This window comes from Bos grunniens, chromosome 1 (assembly GCF_055505025.1).
Source record: "Bos grunniens cultivar Pamir isolate PY7600 chromosome 1, Bosgru_T2T1.0, whole genome shotgun sequence".
Lineage (NCBI taxonomy): Eukaryota > Metazoa > Chordata > Mammalia > Artiodactyla > Bovidae > Bos > Bos grunniens.
The window spans coordinates 75,144,824-75,166,306 of record NC_141165.1 but is presented as its reverse complement, the minus strand read 5'-3'; the positions used below and the strand labels follow the sequence as shown (position 1 = coordinate 75,166,306).

The 21,483-nt window shown below is 38.2% G+C and overlaps 1 protein-coding gene across 8 annotated transcripts in view; it reads right to left on the bottom strand.

The window, feature by feature from the left end:
• The window catches only part of VPS8 (VPS8 subunit of CORVET complex), a 302,600-nt gene that overhangs the window by 37,698 nt on the left and 243,419 nt on the right, over positions 1–21,483 (bottom strand). The gene's annotated exons all lie outside the window — the stretch shown is intronic.

Genomic DNA, 21,483 nt, shown 5'->3' with positions numbered 1-21,483 from the left:
CATTTTAAGGGAACCAATGAATATATGTATATTTTTTAAAGTCCCTTTGAAGTTTCTCTGAGATGAAAAACTCAGTGGTTAGCCAAGATAAAAATGTGATTAAGCTATGAAAAGTATTACAGATAGTCCAAATTGGTTTTAGCCAAATGGTAAGGAACCTAAGAGATCTTTGGGGACAATATTAATTTTAATTATCTTTGTGGACAACTGACATGATCCAAAGTAGTCAGGAATATATTATTTCATAATGATAAAGAAATCAATTCATCAGGAGGACATAACAATCCTAAACATCTACACATCTAACAGCTTAAAATATGTAAGTTAAAAAGTGATAGAAATGCAAGGAGAAATGGATCTTACAGCCAGAGATTTCCATATTTCTCTCAAGAAATGAGAGAACAAATATGAAGATTACAGAAGATATACCCAATTTCAAAAATGGGCAAAGGATCTGAACATTTTTCAAAAGAACACATACCAAAGAACAATAGATACATGAAAAAGTGCTCAACATCACTTATGAGAGAAATGCAAAGCAAAACTACAGTGATGTATCACCTCACACCAGTTAGGATGGCTTTCATTAAAAAAAGACAAGGTACAACCAATGTTGGGGAGGATGTGGAGAAAGGGAGCCCTTACACATTGTTGGTAGGAATGTAGATTGGTACAGTTATTATGGAAAACAGTATGGCAGTTTCTCAAAACATTTTAAAAACTGAACTATCATATCATCCAGCAATCTCACGGCTAGGTATATACCAGAAGGAACTGAAATCAACATCTTGAAGAGATACCTGCTCACCCATGTTCAGCATACCATTATTTACAATAGCCAAGATATGGAAACAACTCAAGCATCTATCAGAAGATGAATGGATAAAGAAGATCTATCTATCTATCTATCTATCTATCTCACATCCTCATACACACACACAATGAAATATTACTCGGTCATAAGAGAAGGAAATCTTACCATCTGCAACAATAAGGATGGACCTAGAGGGCATTATACAAAGAGAGAAGTCAGACAAAGAAGGACAAATGTTGTATGATATCACTTATAAGTGGAATTTAGAAAAGCTGGACTTGTAAAAACAGAAAGTAGAATGGTGGTTACTAGGGGCTGGGAGGTTAGGGGTAGTGGGGGGGGATGTTGTTAAAGAGGATAACCTTGTAACTAGTAGAGAAATAAGTTCTGAAGATCTAAGGCACAACACAGTGATCAGAGTCAACAATACTCTACTATACATTTCAAAGTTGCTAAGAGACTAGATCATTACTGTTCTCAACACAAAAAAGAAATGGTAATTATTGACACGATAAAGGTGTTTGCTAAGGCTACTGGTATGAAAAGGCAAAAAGATATGACACTGAAAGATGAACTCCCCAGGTCAAGAGGTGCCCAATATGCTACTGCAGAAGAGCAGAGAAATAGCTCCAGAAGGAACGAAGAAGCTGAGCCAAAGTGGAAACAACGCCCAGTTGTGGATGTGGCTGGTGGTGAAAGTCCAATGTGTAAAGAACAATACTGCATAGGAACCTGGAATGTTAGGTCCATAAATCAAGGTAAATTGGAAGTGGTCAAACAGGAGATGGCAAGAGTGAACATTGACATTTTAGGAACCAGTGAACTAAAATGGATGGATGGGTGAATTTAATTCAGATGACTGTTATATCTACTACTGTGGGCAAGAATCCCTTAGAAGAAATGGAGTAGCCCTCACAGTCAACAAGAGTCCAAAACACAGTACGTGGGTTCAGTCTCAAAAACGACAGAATGATCTGTTTGTTTCCAAGGCAAACCATTCAATATCACAATAATCCAAATCTAAGTCCCAACCACTAATGCCAAAGAGCTGAACACTTTTATGAAGACCTACAAGACTTTCTAGAATGAACACCAAAAAAAAAAAAGTGTCCTTCATCATAGGGGACTGGAATGCAAAAGTAGAAAGTCAAGAGATATCTGGAGTAACAGGCAAGTTTGACCTTGGAGTACAGAATGAAGCAGGGTAAAGGCTAACTGAGTTTTGTCAACTGGACTGCACTGGTCATAACAAACACCCTCTTCCAACAACACAAGAGATGACTCTATACATGGACATCACCAGATGGTCAATACCGAAATCAGATTGATTACATTCTTTGCAGCCAAAGATGGAGTGACTCTATACAGTCAGCAAAAACAAGACTGGGAGCTGACTGCAGCTCAGATCATGAACTCCTTGTTGCCAAATTCAGACTTATATTGAAGAAAGTAGGGAAAACCATTAGGCCATTCAGGTATAACCTAAATCAAATCCCTTATGATTATACAATGGAAGTGACAAATAGATTCAAGGGATTAGATCTGATAGAGTGCCTGAAGGACTATGGACAGAGGTTCATAACATGGTACAGGAGGTAGTGATCAAAACCATCCCCAAGAAAACGAAATGCAAAAAGGCAAAATGGTTGTCTGAGGAGGCCTTACAAACAGCTGAGAAAAGAAGAGAAGTGAAAGGCAAAGGAGAAAAGGAAAGATATACCCATCTGAATCCTGAGTTCCAAAGAATAGCAAGGAGAGATAAGAAAGCCTTCCTAAGTGAACAATGCAAAGAAATAGAGGAAACCAGCAGAATGGGAAAGACTAGAGATCTCTTCAAGAAAATCAGATACCAAGGGAAAATTTCATGCAAAGATGGACAAAATAAAGGACAGAAATGGTATGGATCTAACAGAAGCAGAAGATATTAAGAAGAGGTGGCAAGAATACACAGAAGAATTATACCAAAAATGTCTTAATGACCCAGATAACCACGGTAGTGTGATCACTCAGATGAGAGCCAAACATCCTGGAATGTGAAGTCAAGTGGGCCTTAGGAAGCATCACTATGAACAAAGCTAGTGGAGGTGATGGAATTCCAGTTGTGCTATTTCAAATTCTAAAAAATGATGCTGTGAAAGTGCTGCACTCAATATGCCAGCAAATTTGGAAAACTCAGCAGTGGCCACAGGACTGGAAAAGGTCAGTTTTCATTCCAATGTTGAAGAAAGGCAATGCCAAAGAATGTTCAAACTACTACACTCATCTCACATGCTAGCAAAGTAATGCTCAAAATTCTCCAAGTCATGCTTCAACAGTACATGAACCGAGAACTTCCTGATGTTCAAGCTGGATTTAGAAAAGGCAGAGGAACCAGAGATAAAATTGCAAACATCCACTGGATCATAGAAAAAGCAAGAGAGTTCCAGAAAAACATCTACTTCTGCTTCATTGACTACACCAAAGCCTTTGATTGTGTGGATCACAACAAACTGCGGAAAATTCTTCAAGAGATGTGAATACCAGACCACCTTACATACCTCCTGAGAAACCTGTATATGCAGATCAAGAAGCAACAGTTAGAATCAGACATGGAACAACAGACTGGTTCAAAACTGAGAAAGGAAAGTCAAGGCTGTATATTGTCACCCTGAATGTTTAACTTACATGCAGAGTACATCATGTGAAATGCTGTGCTGGATGAAGTACAAGCTGGAATCAAGATTGCCAGGGGAAATATCAGTAACCTCAGATATGTGGATGGCACCACCCTTATGGCAGAAAATGAAGAGGAACTAAAGAGCCTCTTGATGAAGGTGAAAGAGGAGAGTGAAAAAGGTGGTTTAAAACTCAACATTTAAAATACTAAGATCATGGCCTCTGGCCCTATCACTTCATGGCAAATAGATGGGGAAACAGTGACAGATTTTATTTTCTTGGGCTCCAAAATCACTGCAGATGGTGACTGCAGCCATGAAATTAAAAGACGCTTGCTCCTTGGAAGAAAAGCTATGACCAACCTAGACAGCATACTAAAAAGCAGAGACATTACGTTGCCAACAAAGGTCCATCTAGTCAAAGCAATGGTTTTTCCAGTAGTTATTTATTGAGGTGAGAGTTGGACCATAAAGAAGGCTAAATGCCAAAGAATTGATGCTTTTGAACTGTGGTGTTGGAGAAGACTCTTGAGAGTGCCTTGGACTGCAAGGAGATCCAACCAGTCCATCCTAAAGGAGATCAACCCTGAATATTCATTGGAAGGACTGATGCTGAAGCTCCAATACGTTGGCCACCTGATGTGAAGAGCTGACTCATTAGAAAAGACCCTGATGCTGGGAAAAACTGAAAGGAGGAGGAGAATCGGATGACAGAGGACGAGATGGTTGGATGGCGTCACTGTCTCAATGGGCATGAGCCTGAGCTAGCTGTCGGAGATGATGACGGACAGGGAAGCCTGGCATGCTGCAGTCCATAGGTCAGACACAATGGAGTGACTGAACAACAAAGCTACTGGGGTAATCATATTGTAATACGTAAATGTATCAAACCAACACAGAGTACACTCAAACCACACAATATTAAATGTCGATTATATGTCAATTTTAAAAAATAAAAAGGAAGGATATAGAAAATGGACATTGACAGAACCCTCCACCCAACAAAGGTAGCATACATACATAATCTTTTTCTGGTACAGTAGAGATATACCTCAGAGATATTATGAATTCAGTTTCAGGTCATTGCATTACAGCAAAAGTTGCGATAAAGCAAGTCACACAACTCTCTGGTTTCCTGCTGCATATAAAAGTTGTTTATACTACACTAGTCTATTAAGGAGCATTATATCTAAAGAAACAATGTACATATTTTAATTGGAAAATATATTCTTGCTTAAAAAATGCTAACTATAATCTGAGCCTTCAGTGAGTAATAATTTCTTTGCTGATGGAGGGTCTTGCCTCTATGTTGATGGCTGCTGATTGATCAGGGTGGTGGTTTCTGGAGGCTGGGGTGGCTGTGGCAATTTCTTACAATAAGACAACAATTAAGTGTGCCACATCTATTGACTCTTCCTTTCACAAATGATGTCTCTGTAGCATGCAAAGCTGTCTGACAGTATTCTACCCACAATAGAACTTCTTTAAAAACTGGAGTCAATCCTCTTAAACCTTGTTGCCACTTTATCAACTAAGTTTACGTAACATAAATCCTTTGTTGTCATGTCAACAATCTTTACAGCATTCTACCAGGAGTGGATCCCATCTCAAGAAAACACTTTCTTTGTTCCTTCATAAGAAGCAACACCTCATCTGTTCAAGTTTTATCATGATATTGCAGCAATCCAGTCACATCCTCAGGCTTTACTTCTAATTCTCTTGCCACTTCCACCATACCTGCAGTGACTTCCTCCATGAAGTCTTGAACCCCTCTAAGTAATCCATGAGGGTTGGAATCAACTTCTTCCAAACTTCTGTTAATGTTGATATTCTGTCCTTTCCCATGAATCACCAATGATCTTAATGGCATTTAGAATGGTGCACCCTTTCCAGAAGGTTTTCAGTTGACTTTGCTCAGATCCATCAGTGAACTATGTCAGCTATAGCCTTATAAAATGTATTTCTTTCATAATAAACTTAAAAGTCAAAATTTCTCTTTGATCCATGGGCTACAGAATGGATACTGTATTAGCAAGCATGAAAACAACATTAATTTTGTTGTGTATCTCCGTCAGAGTCCTTACATGACCAGATGCATTGTCAGTGAGCCATAATATTTTTTTCAAAGGACACTTTTTTTCTGAGCAGTATGTTTCAACAATAAGCTTAAAATATTTAGTAAACCATGTTGTAAGCAGATGTGCTGTCATCCAGACTTCGTTGTTCCATTTATAGAGCACAGGCAAAGCAAAGTTAGCATAATTCTTAAGGGCCCCAGAATTTTGGGAATGGTAAATGAGCACTGGCTTCATCTTCAAGTCATGACCCGCATTAGCCACTAACAAGAGAGTCAATCTGTCCTTTGAAGTTTTGAAGCCAAGCACTTTAAGAACTTCTCCTCTCAAGCTATAAAAGTCCTAGAGGGCAAGGCATCTTCTTTTAATAAAAGGCTATATCATCTATGATGAAAATCTGTCATTTAGTGTCCCTACTTTGATTAATTATCTTAGCTAGATCTTCTGAATAACTTGCTGTTGCTTCTACATCAGTACTTTCTGCTTCACTTTGCACTCTTATGTTACGAAGATGGCTTCTTTTCTTATACTTAATGAACCAGCCTTCGCTAGCTTTAGACTTTTCTTCAGCAGCTTCCTCATTTCTTTCAGCCTGCACAGAATCGAAGACAATTAGGGCCTTGCTTTGGATTAAGTGAATTTTATGGCTGATTTGATCTTCTATCCAGACTACTAAAACTTTCTCCACATGAGCAATAAGACTGTTTTGCTTTACCATTCGTGTGTTCACTGAAGTAGCACTGTTAATTTCCTTTAAGAACTTTTACTTTTCATTCACAACTTGGATTAACTGTTTGGCACAAGAGGCCTAGCTTCTGATCCATTTTGGCTTTTGGTAAGGCTTTCTCAGTAAGCTTAATCATTTCTAGCTTTTGATTTAAAGTGAGAGAAATGTGACTTTTCCCTTCACTTGAACACTTAGAGGCCACTGCAGGGTTATCAATGGGCCTAACTTCAAAATTAATGGTCTCAGGGAATAGGGAGGCTTGGAAAGATCCCCTGGAGAAGGGAAAGGCTACCTACTCCAGTATTCTGGCCTGGAGAATTCCACGGACTATACAGTCCCTGGCGTTGGACACGACTTAGCATTACCTTTCTTTCTTAAGGAGAGGGAAAGAAACAGGGGATCGGCTACTAGGCGGAGCAGCTAGAACACATACATTTGTTAAGTTTGCCATCTTAAGTAAGTGCAGTTTGTGGTCCCCAAACAATTACAATAGTAACATCTAAGATCACTGATCACAGATCACCATGCAATAATAATGAAAAATATTGTGAGAATTACCAAAATGTGACACAGAGACACAAAGTATGTAAATGCTTTTGGAAAAGTGGTGCCATAAACTTGCTTGAGGCAAAATTGCCATAAACCTTCAATCTGTAAAAAAGAAATGAAGTTTCTGCAAAGTGCAATAAAGAAAAGCACGATAAAATGAGGTAAGCCGGTATACACGGACCATTTACCAACATAGATTATTTTTTGACAATAGCAATTTTCAATTAATTTCAAACAGTTCAAGCCATACAAAGAATATTCTCTGACTGTACTAGAAATAAATTAGACATGAGTAACACAAAGTTTTCTGGAAAATTCTCAAATATTTAGGAACTGACAAATTTCCAAATAATGCTTTGATCAAAGAAGAAATCAAAGGGAAATTAGATCCTAAAAATACCCATAATCATGAAGAAACAAGATCTGAATAGACCAAAAATTAGTAAGAAAACTGAACCAGTAATAAAAAATACTTCCCCAAAGAGAAAAGTCCAGGACAAGATAGTTTCATTGGTGAATTCCACCAAGTATTTGAAGGAGAATTAATTCCATTCCTGCTCCAACTCTCCCAAAAAACTGAAGAGGAGGGAACTCATTTTATGAGATCAGCATTAACCTTCAAGGAAAGAAGATTACAGGTCAATATCCCTGATGAATATAGTTGAAAGAATCATCAACAAAATACTCACAAACTGAATTCAACAGCACCTTATAAAGTTCATATATCAAGTTTAAGTGGGATTCATGGGATGCAAGGAGGGTTTAACATATACACAAATCAATAAATGTCCTAGCCAGAGAAATTAGGCAAGAATAAAAGGCATTCAAATTGGAAAGAAACAAGGAAAACTATCTCTGTTGGTAGACGATATGCTCTTATTTGTAGAAAATTATAAATTTAGATTTCACAAAAAAGCTATTAGAATAAACAAATTAATAAAGTAGTAGGATATAAAATACAGGAAATCAGTTGTATTCCTATACACTAACAATTAACAGTTCAAAAAGGCAATTAAGAAACAATTCTATTTACTATAGCATCAAAATTAATAAAATACCTAGGAATAAACATAAGGAGGCAAAAGACTTATATACTGAAAACTACAAAATGTTGCTGAAAGAAGTTAAAGACAAACAGAAAGACACCCTGTGTTAGTATTTAGAAGACTAAATATTGTTAAGATGTCCATACTATCTAAAATAACCTATATATTCACTGGGGTCAGTTTCAAATTCAATGGCAATCTGAGAAACAGAAAAATCCAACCTAAAATTTATATGCAATCTCAAGGGACCCTGAGTAGCAAAAAACAATCAATTAAAAAAGAACAAAGCTGAAGGTCTCATACTTCTTGATTTCCAAACTTACTGCAAAACTACAGTGATCAAAACTGTGCTAGTCAAAAACAGATGCACAGATCAATGGAACAGAAATAAACCCACATATTTACAATCAAATAATCTTCGACAAAGGGGGCTAGAATACATAATGGAGAAAACAGTCTCTAGCAAGTGCCGTGTTTGGAAAGCTGGAAAGACTCATGTAAATCAATGAAATTAGAACACTCACTCATATCATATACAAAAATAAACTCAAAGTGGTTTAAAGACCTAAATATTAATATAAGACATGACACCATAAACCCCTAGAACAGAATATAGACAAAACATTCTCTGACATAAATCATAGCAATATGTTCTTAGATTACTTACTCTCCCAATACAAAAGAAATAAAAGCAAAAGTAAACAAATGGAACCTAATCAAACTTAAAAGCTTTTGCACAACAAAGGAAAGTATAAACAAAACAAAAAGACAACCTACAGACTGAGAATATTTGCAAATGATGCAACTGACAAGGGCTTAACTTCTAAAATATAAAAACAGCTCATACAACTCAGTATCAAAAAAAAAAAAAACAACTCAATCAAAAAATGGGCAGAAGACCTTAACAGACATTTCTCCAAAGACATTCAGATGGCCAGGCATCTGAATGTTAAAAAGATCAACATCAACTAATTATTAGAGGAATGCAAGTCAAAACCATGATCATAATGATCATAATCAAAAAGTCTACAAATAATAAATGCTGGATAGAGTATGGGAAAAAAGGGAACTCTCCTACACTACTGGCAGGAATAAAAATTGGTGCCACTCTGGAAAACAATATGGTGGTCCCTTAAAAAACTAAAACAAGAACTACCATATGATCCAGCAATCCTACTCCTGGGTATATACTGGAAAAAACTTTAATTCAAAAAGGTATGTGCACTCCAACATTAACAGCAGCACTATTTACAGTAGCCAAGACGTGGAAGCAACTTAAATGTCTATCAACAGATGAATGGATAAAGAAGATGTGGAGTGTGTGTCTGTATGTGTGTATAAAACTCAGCCATCAAAAAAAATGAAACACTGTCATCTGAAGCAACATGGAAGGACCTAGAAATACTGAGTGAAGTCAGAGAAAGACAAAGAAAGACAAATATTATATAGTATCACTTATACGTAGAACCTAAAAATAACACAAATGAATTTATTTACAAAGCAAAAATAGTCTCACAGACAAAGAAAAACAAACTTATGGTTACCAAAGAAGAAAGTAGGGGGTAGGGATAAATTAGGAGTATAAGATTAACAGATACATGAAAGTGAAAGTGAAGTTGTGTCCGACTCTTTGTGACCCCATGGACTGTAGCCTATCAGGCTCCTCCGTCCATGGGATTTTCCAGGCAAGAGTGCTGGAGTGAATTGCCATTACCTTCTTCAAACAGATACATACCACTATGTATAAAATAGATAAACGACAATGATTTAATGTATAACACAGGGAACTATATCCAATATATTCTTAACCTAAGAATAACTATAGGTTATTTCTTGCAATAACCTTAATGGAAATATATGTGTGTGTACACACATATACAAAACAATCACTATGTTGTACACCTAAAACTTTTTCACAACAGCATTGTAATGTTTACAATATTTATATAAATTATCGTTTATATATTGTTGTAATATTATAATTTACAACAATACTGTAAATCAACTATACTTCAATAAACACCTCCCCTCCCAAAGAAACAGTGTGCTAACTGGCATAAAGGAGGAATTATAGAATAGAATAAAATAGACTGGAAATAAATCCTGTAAATGGTGTATATGGTCAAATGATTTTCAACAAGGGTGCTAAGTAAGACCATTTAATGTGGAAGAGACAGTCATTTAGACCAAATGGTGGTGGGAGAACTGGAGAGCCACAAGCAAAAGAATGGAGCTAGACTTACAGTCTATCATATATATCAAAAATTACCTCAAAATGGATCAAAGACCTAAATGCCAGAGGTAACACTATGAAACTCTTAGAAAAAAAAATATAGGGGGAGAAGTTCCATGACTTAGGATTTAGATTTCTTGGATGTGACAGCAAAGGCACAAGCAGCAACAACAACAACAAAGAGACAAATTGGACTTCATCAAAATTAAAAACTTTCATGGACAAATGGACACTGTAAATAGCATAAAAAGGCAGCTCAGAGATTGAAGAAAGTATTTGCAAATGACACCCGTGATAAGGGTTAATACCCAGACTATATAAAGAACTTCTAAACTCAACAACAACAGGACACACCACTCAATTAAAAAACGGGCAAAGGACTTGAATAGACATTTCCCCAAAGACGATAAACAAACACATGAAAAGACGCTCTATGTCATTAGTCATTCACAGAATGCAAATTAAAAACATAATGAGATACCATTGCACACCTATTAGAGTAGCCAATATTAGAAAGACTGACTATATCAAGATGTGGAGGAACTGGAACCCTCATAACTTCTGGCAGGAGAGTGAAATGCTACAATCACTTTGGAGAACAGTTAGGCAGTTTCTTAAAATGATAAACATACATTTTTCATATGAGTCAGCCACTCTGTTCTGAGGTATCACTCAAGAGAAATAAAAATATATGTTGAAACAAAAATTTTTTACATAAATTTTCATAAAAGCTTTATCTATAGGAGCCATACACTAAAACTGCCCAAATGTCTATCAACAGGTGGAATAATAAACAAATTATGGAATATCCAGAGAGTCCCTTGGACTGCAAGGAGATCCAACCAGTCCATCCTAAAGGAGATCAGTCCTAGGTGTTCACTGGAAGGACTGATGTTGAAGCTGAAACTCCAATACTTTAGCTACCTGATGCAAAGAGCTGACTCATTTGAAAAGACCCTGATGCTGGGAAAGACTGAAGGCAGGAGGAGAAGGGGACGACAGAGAATGAGATGATTGGATGGCATCACTGACTTAATGGACATGGGTTTGGGTGGACTCCGGGAGTTGGTGATGGACAGGGAGGCCTGGTGTGCTAAGGTTCACGGAGTCGTAAAGAGTTGGACACGACTGAGCAACTGAACTTAACTGAACTGATAAGATACAATATTACTCACCAGTAAAAAGGAATGGACTCTTGATACAACAATGTGGATGCATCTCAAATAACTTCACTGAGTGAAGAACCCAGACCAAAAAAGCATACGTATTTTAGTTTCATTTATCTAAAATTCTAGAAAATGCAAGACCTCTCAAATGGCTCAGTGGTAAAGAATTTGCCTGCCAATGAAGGAGCCACAGGAGATGTGGGTTTGATCCCTGGGTCAGAAAGATCCCCTGGGGGAGGGCATGGCAACCTACTCCAGTACTCTTGCCTGGGAAATCCCATGGACAGAGGAGCCTGGGGGGCTACATGGACTGTAGCCCTGGGATCGCAAAGTCAGACACGACTGAGCATGCACACAGCAACTAGAAGATGCAAATCAATGTACTGTGACAGAAAGTCAATCGGTGATTTCTCTGGATCAGAAGAGAGGGGCTGAGTACATTTTTGCAGGTGATGGATAGGGTCAGTATCTTGAGTGTGTTGATGAATTCATACACATATACATATGTTAAATTTGTATACTTCAAGTACAATTTATATCAACTGTACCTCAATAAAACATTTAAGGAAATTTGCAGAGTACAGTAAAAAGAGTGTTCAGAAAGACATTTATAGCTTTTTATGCTATTCTGGAAAACAAAGGTTTAAAATAAAGAAACTTCCAATTTAAGAAGCTAGAAAAAGAAGATCAAAGTAAAAGCAAACTAAGGAAGGTAATAATAGGCAGAAATCAATGCAATACAAATCAAACAAAACAACAGAGAAAATTAACAAAGCCAACACTGGTTTTTTGAAAATAACAAAATCAATAAATTGCTATTTAGGTTGATTGAGAAAAACAGAATATAAGTTACCAATATTAGCAATGAAAAGGAAATTATTACTCTGCGCCACATTACTCACAGATGTTTTAAGAGGCAATAGGAGCCTATTAAGAACAACTTTATACCAAAAATTTGATAAATGAAAAGGATACACTCCTTAAAAGCAACATATAAAACTGGACCCAAGATAAAACAAAATATGAATAGTCCTACATTTGTTAAAGAAGCTAAATTTGTTATCAAATCTTTACACAAAGAAAACTCCAAGTTCACATAGTTTCAGCAGTGAATTCTAGCAAATATTAAGTATACAGAGACTAAGATATGAAATCAGAATATCAACTTATTAACCTATAAGAAAAAATAATTATTATAAGTAGTTCAATAGATACTAGATACTATCTGTCTAGAATGATGCAGAAGAGATAGAAGCACTGGGAAAGCAACTGGGCTCAACTTCTCAAGCCTGTTCCGACGGTTTAATTCTAAGAGCCTACACTAAAAGGTGATACAGACATTTCCTCTAACTGTGGCATCAAGCTATTCAAACAGGACCATAACGCAGTCTTTTCTGCCTTTCCCCTCTGACTTTCAGAATAACTTTAGAAAATATACCTCAACTCAGGGATCAAAACTGTTGGCTACCCAGACTGTCCTTTAAGATTTAGTAGGTCTGCAAAAATTAGACTTGAAAGTCTTTGCTTTAACATATCATGACATTAATACTCTGGAATTTACTCCAGATGTATGATGTAGCTTGCTAAATGTGATCCAATTTTAACTCCTGGTATGCTCTTTCTGAAAAGGGAGAAAATAGATTTTCAAAGCAAAGTAGATATTTAAGCTTTAAAAAATGACCTCATAAAAGGATCTGCAGACTTTTTAAAACAAGCCAAGAACTAGATGTGGTGCTGGACAATTTATCTGAGAAAGCGGTTCTCTGAAGATTAAGTCAGAGTGTTTGAAGTGGCAACAGAAATGGTCTAGAATCACTTATGAAAGGTTTTATTTCTCATTTAACAGGATTCCTTCTGGAAATGCCTCAGGCAATGCAGCTTAAAAGACACTTCAAATCCAGGTGTGTAGACACTATACCTGGGGGTATGGATGATATACTGTGCCAAGGCCTTAATAATGCTACACTTTTGTAATCTTTGTTAATAAAAAGATTCCCAACTTAGAGAAGCAAACTGAAGTTAAATAGCAATAGGAATATCTTATTGCCTTGCTTTTTCAAAAACTAGCCCTGATTTTTCTAATTACCAAAGGAATACATGTTCATAGGTGGAAATTAAGGAATACAAGAGTGAAATAAAGCAAATAAAGATGACGAGACAACCACACAGCAATAACTACTATTAACATTTGGAATCATACTGTTTTGTGATCTTTTCATGTAACATCTTGAGACTGTTTATTCCACCATGTCAATATTCTTTGACAACATGTTTCTTCATGGCTATAAAGCAGTCCATTCATTACATAGATAGGAAAGGAAAAGGAAAGGGAAGTTGCTCAATCATGTCTGACTCTTTGCAACCCCATGGACTGCAGCCTCCCAGGCTCCTCTGTCCATGGGATTTTCCAGGCAAGAATACTGGAGGGGGTTGCCATTTCCTTCTCCAGGGAATCTTCCCGTTTCAGGGATTGAACTTGGGTCTCCCGCATTGCAGGCGGACGCTTTACCCTCTAAGTCACCAGGGAAGTAATCTAACCAAGTATCAGGAGGCTATTGGAACATTAGGTTGCTTTCAATTTTTAAAAATTATTTTAAAAATGCTGTCATAAACATCCTTGTGTAACACTTGGCATACACTCTTCATGTGTTACTTTCATTGCCCAGATTAAGTTCCTGCTTCTAAGGATGTGTGTGTGTGCGTGCTCAGTTGCTTCAGTCGTGTCTGACTCTTTGTGATCCTATGGACTGTAACCTGCCAGGCTCCTTTGTCCACGGGATTCTCCAGGCAAGAATACTGGAGTGTGTTGCCATGCCCTCCTCCAGGGGATCTTTCCGACCCAAGGATTGAACCCATGTTTCCTGCGTCTCTAGCACTGCAGGCTGATTCTTTACCCACTGAACCAACTGGGAAGGATGTAGACATTTATAAATAAAAACTGCCAGTTTTCCTCTTGAGAAGCAGATCGATCCAGAAACTTTATTATAATTCTAAAATCCCAAAAGCTCTGAATTCAAAAGTATTTCTTTTTAAAAACTTTTGGCACCAAAAATTATCTGACATCAAAACCTGACCTGAAGTGAAGCTATTTATGGTCTTTATCCCACATAAGGATTTGATTATGGGATGCTGCCCTAGACCCCACTGGGAATGTAACATAACATACAACATAAGCATCGTTTATTACTTTTCTTTAGTACTTTATAAAGATGCCATTTTCTTGTCCTCCAGCCTTCCATTCCCACCACCTTTATAGGAAAGTCAGTTATTGTTGTATCACTGTCTTATCTTTGGCTGCTTTTAAGATTTCCTCTTTATCTTTGGTTTTAGCAGTTTGACAGTGATGTGTCTGAGTGTGGTTTTCTTTGTACTTATCCCACTAGCAGTTTGCTAAGTTTTTGGACATATGGGTTAATGTTTTTCATCAAATGTAGGAAATTTTCAGTTCTACCCCCCTACTTATCTCTCCTTGCTTTTGAGAATGCCAGTGAGAGATATATATATAAAAGACTTTTTGATATCATTTCACAGGTTACCAAGTACTCTTTATTTTTAATCTTTTAGTCTCTGTGCTTCAAGATGATTTCTATTGAACTGTCTTCAAATTATAGATAACATTTGTTAAAAAGGCTGCTGATATCTAATGAAATTTTCATCTCAGCTTTTTTAGCTCCAGAATTTACATTTGGCTTTATTTTATAGCTTCCATTTATCTGCTAAGATTTCCCTATGTATTCAATCACTGTGCTAATGTTTTCCTCTAAATCCTTTAACTGATTTATAATTTCTATGTTAAAGTCTTTGACTGCTAATTCAAATATCTAGGTCATCCACAGATTTACTACCATTGATGTTTTTTCTTTTGATTTTAGGTTACCTTTTCCTTCTTCCAATTGATCGTATGACAGTTTGGGCTTTAACTTTGTGAGGAAGGATTCATTTCGCTTTTGCCCTTAGTCTTAGTATGGCATTTAGTCCTAAGGCATGGTCCTTCTACTGTTTCAATACAAAATCTGAGGTATTTATCAATCCCTCAAATTTGTCAAAGCTCGCACTCAAATTGAGTACTATGCAGCTGCTGCTATCTCTGCTCAGTGCTTTAGGCCTCCTGATGCTACTTTCTGTCTGGTTTCTTGAAGCACTGTTTGTATATGTGCAACCTGGGAACTCGCAAGAGTGCGGGGATCCCTCTTTCCTGGCTCCCTTCTTTCTGAGATGTCCTCTCTCAATTTACAGCTGATTTGGTAGTCCTGAACTCTTGTTTCATCTCAATAACAATACTACTTTCTTAAGCTCTTTTCCTCCAGTTCTCCAAGGCAAAATGAGATAAGCTTTAAAGGGAAAAAGGCTAGTCAAGCAAAGCGCCTTTAGTTTGCATCCCTCTTTTAAGGTTTTTGTTCCTACAGTTTCTGCCTACTTCTGGTTGCTCTCCAAACAATACTTTGTCTATAGAATTGCTACTGGCAGAAGAGTTGTCCAATACAGGCCATTATTGGGACTGGGACTCTGTGTTACATTTCTGAGAAACCTGTATGGGGGTCAAGAGGCAACAGTTAGGACCCTGTGTGGGAACAACTGATTGATTCAAGACTGAAAAAGGAGTACAACAGGGCTGTCTGCTATCACCCCGTTTGTTTAACCTATACGCTGAGCACATTATGAGAAATGCCAGGCTGGATGATTACAAGCCAGAATCAAGACAGGCAGGAGAAGCATCAACAACCTCAGATAAGTGGATGATACCACTCTAACGGCAGAATGCAAAGAGGAACTAAAGAGCCTCTTGATGATGGTGAAAGAGGATAGTGAAAGAGCCAGCTTAAAACTAAATATTAAAAAACTAAGATCATGGCATCCGGCCCCATTACTACATGGCAAATAGAAGGGGAAAAGGTGGAAGCAGTGACAGATTTCCTCTTGTTGGCTCCAAAATCACTGCGGATGGTGACTGAAGCCATGAAATCAGAAGATGATTGCTCTGGGCAGGAAAGCAATGACAAACCTAGACGTGTGTTGAAAAGCAGAGACATTACTCTGCCAACAGAGGTCCATATAGTCAAGGCTATGGTCTTCCCAGTGGTCATGTACGGTTGTGAGACCTGCACCATAAAGAAGGCAGAATGCCAAATGAATACATGCCTTTGAACTGTGGTGCTGGAGAAGACTCCTGAAAGTCCCTTGGACAGCAAGGGGATCAAACCAGTCAATCTTAATGGAGATCAACCTGAATATTCACTGGAAGGACTGATGCTGAAGCTGAATCTCCAGTATTCTGGTCATCTGATGCAAACAGAGGACTCATTGGTAAAGTCCCTGATGCTGGGAAAGATTGAGGGCAGGAGAAGAGGGCATCAGAAGATGAGATGGGTGGACAGCACCACCTACGCAATGAACATGAACTTGGGCAAACTCTGGGAAATGGTGAGGGACATGGAGGCCTGGTGTGCTGCAGTCCCTGGGGCTGCAGAGTCGGGCACCACTGGGTGACTGAACAACAACATTACATTTCTACAAACATTTTTTTCTGTACTATCCCTGCCCCTACTTCTTTCAGAACTCCAATGACATTTGTATTTTGCCTGTTCAAGCAGTTCTATAATCCATAGTTATCTGTTTCTTTTCAGTGTGTATTTGATTCAGGATAGTTTCTACAGTTATAAAGTCAAGTTCACTAATCATTCTGCAATGCTCATTATGCTGTTAATTCCATCTAGTGTGTTCTTCTTCTCATACATTCAAGGTTTAATCTCCAGATGTTTGATTGGCTCTTCATAACTTCCATCTCTCTAACATGTTCAATCTTTCCTCTAGCTTCTTCAACATATGGAATACAATTATAATAGCTGTTCTTGTCTACTAATCCGAGCATATGCGCCATTTCTGGGTCTGTTTCAATGGACTGTTTTCTTAAGACAATTTTTTAATAGCAGTTTTAGGTTCATAGCAAAACTGAGAGGAAAGTACAGAGAAACTATGTATATGCCATACTCCCACAGATGCAGAGTTTGCCCTGTTATCAACATCTCCCACCAGAGAGGTGCATCTGTTGTAACTGGTGACGTGTTACATGGACACATTATCTCCATCCAAAGTCCACAGTTTACATTAGGGCTCACTCTTGGCACTGCATATTCTGTGGAGTTGAACAAACATGTAAAGACACATATCCATCTTTACAGTATCATACAGAGTATTTTCACTGCCCTAAAAATTCTGTTCCATTTATTCATCCTTCCCTTTCTTCTCCCCGCAAATAAACACTGATCTTTTTACTGTCTCCATAGTTTTGCCTTTTCCAGAATGTCATGTAATTGATTTTTTTATCCTTTTTATGACGTATTTTCCTGCTTTCTTGCATGCCTTGTAATTTTTTATCAAATGCCAGGCACTGTGAATTCTACTTTGTTCAGTTAGATACTTTCGTAATCCTTAACATATTATTGAACTTTGCTCTGTGATGTTGTTAAACTACACGGAAATAATTTGATTGTTTTAGATTCTGCTTTTAAGTTTTGTTAGGTGGGATCAAAACAGCAGTTAATCTAGGGTTAAATTTCCCCAAAATACTGGGGTCAAAACCTTACTTAGTACTCTCAGTGCTGCCCTGTGAGTTATTATGCTTTCCAGGTTTGCAATATTTCTGGCTCTCAATGAATCTGAGGCACTGCTACCCCTAATATTTTGGGTACTTCTTTTTCTGGCCTTGAGTCATTTCCCCACACACTAATGGGTCAGTATTCAATGCAAGGTTGCCTTCTACAGCTCTCCGGAGCCCTTTGTGTGGCTCTTTTCCGTCCAATAGTCTGTCCTGTGAACTCTAGCCACCTGTCTTCCTTGGACTCCCTGCTCTGTCTCAACTCAGAGACCCTGATGAACTCTGCCTCGGTTCTCCCTCCCTGTGCAATGGCTTGGAAACTTTCCTTCAGGAGTACATTAGGCGGTAATGCTAGGATTTATATAATTTGTTAATTGTCTCTCAGGGGTCATTATCCTTCACTACTTGAGGTCCAATGTCTTGAGAATCACTGCTTTATATATTTTGACCATTTTCTTCACAAAAGACTCCTAGTGAAATGGAAGTCTCTGTATTACCATTCTTAAAAAAACAAAAAAATTGTGAATTATGAGACATATCTGGCTAAAAGGATTTGGATAAGAGACTGTGGACTTGTACAAATATGCATTCCCACTAGTCTGTCTCCTCACATCCCCATCATAAATGCATTAGTACTTTTAAAATATGCCAGTTTAATATGTATTTTTAAAAATTTGAAAATTTAATACATTTTAAAAAGTGGTATCATATTGCTGTTTTAACTGGTATTGCTTTGATCATTGGTAAAGTTGAACACTTTTTCACATTTTATTGGACAACAAAACTTTTTATACCATTTGCCTATATTTCCAGTAAAACTTTAGTTCTGTGTAAAGACTGGAAACACTTTTTTTGGTACTATTGTCTTCCTCTTCAAGCTTTTTCTGGATCAAAGGAAAGTGAAAAAATTTATAGAACCTTAAAAATCTGATTGTTACACTGCTCTGGCAAAGAGGTGAAAACTTGGATGGTAATAGTTGTGTGGCTGTCTACACATTTTCCACAATCACAATCAATGGATAGTATCAATTCCCTTGTTTTAAACTCTTCTTACTCTTACTGTAAGAATATAAACTAAACTCTTTACCAGAATCTTACAAGCTAATAAGGATCCGGCCCTCCCTACCTCTTAAACCTCATTCTTTGCCATGTTCCCCTTTATCACTATGTTCCAGACTGATCTTTTTCAGTTCCTTGAACAAGTTACTTCCTCCTCTGTTCCTTTTTGCCTGCTGTTATCTTTTGCCTTGAATGTTCTTCCAGGGCTGAACCCTTCTTACCTCTGCAGACAGATATTTTCTGACCACCAATTATCAGTAGTGTCTGACTCTTTGTGACCCCAAGGACTGCAGCACGCCAGGCCTCTCTGTCCATCACCAACTCATGTCCATTGAGTCAGTGATGCCATCCATCTCATCGTCTGTCATTCCCTTCCCCTCCTGCCTTCAATCTTTCCCAGCATCAGGGTCTTTTCCAATGTGTCAGTTATTTGCATCAGGTGGCCAAAGTATTGGAGTTTCAGCTTCAGCATCAGTCCTTCCAATGAATATGCAGGACTGATTTCCTTTAGGATGGACTGGTTGGATCTCCTTGCAGTCCAAGGGACTCTCAAGAGTCTTCTCCAACACCACAATTCAAAAGCATCAATTCTTTGGTGCTCAGCTTTCTTTATAGTCCGGCTCTCACATCCATACATGACTAATGTAAAAACCATAGCCTCGACTAGATGGACCTTAGTTGGCAAAGTAATATCTCTGCTTTTTAATATGCTGTCTAGGTTGGTCATAACTTTCCTTCTAAGAAGTAAGCATCTTTTAATTTCTCAGCTGCAGTCACCATCTGCAGTGATGTTGGAGCCCAGAAAAATAAAGTCTGCTACTGTTTCCACTGTTTCCCCATCTACTTCCCATGAAGTGATGGGACCAGATGCCATGATCTTCGTTTTCTGAATGTTGAGCTTTAAGCCAACTTTTTCACGCTCCTCTTTCACTTTCATCAAGAGGCTCTTTAGTTCTTCTTCACTTTCTGCCATAAGGGTGGTGTCACCTGCATATCTGAGGTTATTGATATTTCTCCCGGCAATCTTGTTACCATCTTTCTAAACTCCATATATATGCGTTAGTATACTGTATTCTCCCGGCAATCTTGATTTCAGCTTGTGCTTCACCCAGCCCAGCGTTTCGCATGATGTACTCTGCATATAAGTTAGATAAGCAGGGTCACAATATATAGCCTTGACGTACTCCTTTCCTGATTTGGAACCAGTCCACTGTCCCATGTCCAGTTCTAACTGTTGCTTCCTGACCTGCATACAGGTTTCTCAAGAGGCAGGTCAGGTGGTCTGGTATTCCCATCTCTTTCAGAATTTTCCACAGTTTCTTGTGATCCACACAGTCAAAGGCTTTGGCATAGTCAATAAAGCAGAAATAGATGTTTTTCTGGAACTCTCTTGTTTTTTTGATGATCCAGCAGTTGTTGGCAATTTGATCTCTCTGGTTCCTCTGCCTTTTCTAAATCCAGCTTGAACAACTGGAAGTTCACAGTTCACATACTGCTGACGCCTGAGTGGCGTCTGCGTGGCGCTGGAGCAGCAAGCGGCCAAGGGCAAATACCCCACATCCAAGGTCAGGAGTGGCAGCTGTGGAGAGATACCCCATATCCAAACTAAGGAGCAGTGGCTGCGCTTGCTGGAGCAGCTGTGAAGAGATACCCCATGTCCAAGGTAAGAGAAACCCCACAAAGACGGTAGGCACTGAGAAAGGGCCTCAGAGGGCAGACAGACTGAAACCATAATTACAGAAAACTAGTCAATCTGATCACAGGGACCACAGCTTTGTCTAACTCAATGAAACTAAGCCATGCCGTGTAGGGCCACCCAAGACGAATGGGTCATGGTGGAGATTTCTGACAAAATGTGGTCCACTGGAGAAGGGAATGGCAAACGACTTCAGTATTCTTGCCTTGAGAACTCCATGAACAGTATGAAAAGGCAAAAAGATAGGACACTGAAAGATGAACTCCCCAGGTGGGTAGGTGCCCAATATGCTACTGAAGAACTATGGATGGAGGGTTGTAACACTGTACACGAGGTGGTGACCAAAACCATCCCCAAGAAAAAGGGATTCAACAAGGCAAAATGGTTGTCTGAGGAGGCCTTACAAACAGCTGAGAAAAGAAAAGTGAAAGGCAAAGGAGAAAAGGAAAGATATACCCATTTGAATGCAGAGTTCCAAAGAATAGCAAGGAGAGATAAGAAAGCCTTTTTAAGTGAACAACGCAAAGAAATACAGGAAAACAACAGAATGGAAAAAACTAGAGATCTCATCAAGAAAATCAGAGATACCAAGGGAACATTTCATGCAAAGATGGACAAAATAAAGGATAGAAACGGTATGGATCTAACAGAACCAGAAGATATCAAAAAGAGGTGGCAAGAATACATAGAATTGTACAAAAAAGGTCTCGATAACCCAGATAATCATGATGGTGTGGTCACTGACCTAGAGCCAGACATCCTCAAGTATGAAATCAAGTAGGCCTTAGGAAGCATTACTACAAACAAAGCTAGTGGAGGTGATGGAATTTCAGCTGAGCTATTTCAAGTCCTAAAAGATGATGCTGTTA